At 35.1% G+C, this 2,478-nt stretch overlaps 1 long non-coding RNA gene across 1 annotated transcript in view; it reads left to right on the plus strand.

The window, feature by feature from the left end:
* Positions 1-2,060, plus strand: part of LOC118417836 — a 2,787-nt gene extending 727 nt beyond the window's left edge. The window contains exons 2-4 of the long non-coding RNA XR_004831394.1: positions 1,352-1,396; positions 1,630-1,739; positions 1,954-2,060. This is a non-coding gene — a long non-coding RNA (uncharacterized LOC118417836). The remainder of the gene's footprint in view (positions 1-1,351; positions 1,397-1,629; positions 1,740-1,953) is intronic.
* The last annotated feature ends 418 nt before the right edge of the window (positions 2,061-2,478 follow it).

The following is a 2,478-nucleotide window of genomic DNA, read 5'->3' on the forward strand; positions in this document are numbered from 1 at the left end:
TAATAGAAGAACTAAAGCGAGTATAAACCATACTTTCACAGGAAAACTGTTTAAAAAGATTATGATGGAAAATGCATACATTGTGGAAGCAAATAAGTTAACCCTCATCCGACCGTTACATTTTTACTACGAATCTGACCGTATGGGGTCATTTTTGACCCCATTTTGTTTTGCTTATAGACATATTTCTGCTGCTTCATTTTGTCATTACTATGTATTTATTGTTTCACCAATCTATGAAAAATATTTTGACAAGTTTTGGCGTCAGTTATTTTTACTCATTATCATAATTTATGCAGAAAATATGGAGAAACCACCTTTTGCTGTAAAAATCTATCATACTCCACTTACTTTAACAATGTTTTTGTCTTATCAATTTCTAAACAATAATGTTGATGCTACAATAATATCAATAGCATACTCATGTTTTTGACAAGAAAAGATTTATGAAAATTAACGAATTTATTACCTAATTATGCACCATAGTCTGCCACCTAATTACATACAGACAGTTACTCTTGTCTATTTTCTCTGCAAAGATCTTTCTTGTAGGTTCCTTCTGCACATTCTGTCCATATATTGTTTCTTCATTAATAAGAAACATTTTCACTTTCATTAGCATAGGTAATTGGTGCTTATTATCATAATTTATGCAGAATGTCGAAAAACTGTGTTTTACACTAAAATACTATATTTATTCGGTGTTTTTCTTATCTAAGCAACTATAACTTGTTGCTGTAATAGCAGTGATGAGGAATGCCTGTTATTTTTATTGGAATATCTTTATATTAACGTAGGAAATGATTCATAATTGGCTTGGGTCATTTTTGACCCCAACAAACCAGACACAAACTTACAAGTATAGCTTATACAATAATAGGCAAAACTCTGTGAAAAATTGGTAGATGTTGCAAGACATGTATACAAAGAAATTCATGGAAGGAATTTTTTCTCCGGTGAAAAATGACCCCATACGGTCGGATGAGGGTTAAACTCACAACGTACACAGAATAAAATCTATTATATGAATTAATAGAAGGATAACAATTGGCAAACAAATATAACAGAGTCAATATGGAACAAACCTAGGTATGACAGAAAATAATGACAAATGACATACAGGTATGGCACAATCATCAAAATGGAGTTGAAAGGGTAAAAATGAAGTGCCCATTACCTGCAGTACACTGCAAAGACTGCAAAAAACCTCTCGATCAAACCTACTTTAATCCTAGATTGTTCATACCCTGACAGCTATTCTCTTGTATCGCATCGACCAGCAAGGAGATATCTATACTTTGTGTTGCTTTTAACTATCTTTTAATGTTTTTGTTTTGTTTTGTGGTTTCAGGACGAAAAGAACGAGAACATGTTCGCATCCATTGCCTTCAGGCTGGTGAGTGGTTTTGTTGTTCATATTAAGTCTGATACCTTGTCATTTACAGATAATCAAAATCATGATAATGACGAAAAAGCGCAATTTTTGTGCTAAATGTGACGTAGTGCATGACGGTTGGGTTGCTTTCTTTTTCTTCATACACCTTCACTTCAGGTAGTCATGACAACATGCAATAGGCCACACAATGCATATTGCAAATATTGTTAATTGTTTTCTTTTTTATCTTCTAGCAATGGAAGGACAACCGTCTCACCTGGGACCCCACCCTGTACGGCGAAGAACGTCGGCTTGTTGTGACCACGAAGGATGTGTGGATACCCAAAGTCTTTCTTCAACGAAAGTAAATATCTTATTTTACTTAGTAGGTCATTTTGATTTGATCATATGGATGACATCCTATTGAAACCCCGAATATGAGGTTTCATTCATGAATTTCACTATTGGTAAAACTTGCACCATAAGTTCATAACTGCACTTTGCATGCTTAGATCTTTGTCTCTCATAGCGTTGAAGGACTCAAACCTTACTGCCGCTGACTATGTTGTTTACTTCAGCGGCGACGCTAGATTCAGTGACTTCCCCGAAGCTCCCGTAACAGTAAGAAATGATGGGCTAGTGGAGTGGGACATCATTGATCTTCTAACGACAAAATGCGATCTCAGTAAGTTTTTGAAAAAAACAAAATTATTGATTGAAAGCAAATAACTATTTCTGCATGCTTAGATGACATAGCGAGTATGTGCAAACCCGTCACGCTTTATACGTACATCCTCCATACGTACAAAGTACATACATATACATTACATACACGCATGATACCCAATCAGCAGAAAGACAGTCAGAGAGAGACAGAATGAAGAAGAAACAGAATTGCTGGTGCTAAGATGTTCCAAAAAGCAGTTACTCAAGCAACTAAGATATGATTTTGAAAACGGCCAGACGTTTCAATTGTAATACACCAATTTTCGTCAGAGACACTGAAGTGATCTGGAAGAAACAGGTCTTTTATACTCTACTATAATTTGGATTTCAAAGGGAAGAAGGCTAAGACACAGTTAATGCAAATGAATCAATTAGCT

Source organism: Branchiostoma floridae, chromosome 6 (genome assembly GCF_000003815.2).
Source record: "Branchiostoma floridae strain S238N-H82 chromosome 6, Bfl_VNyyK, whole genome shotgun sequence".
Taxonomy (NCBI): Eukaryota; Metazoa; Chordata; class Leptocardii; order Amphioxiformes; family Branchiostomatidae; genus Branchiostoma; species Branchiostoma floridae.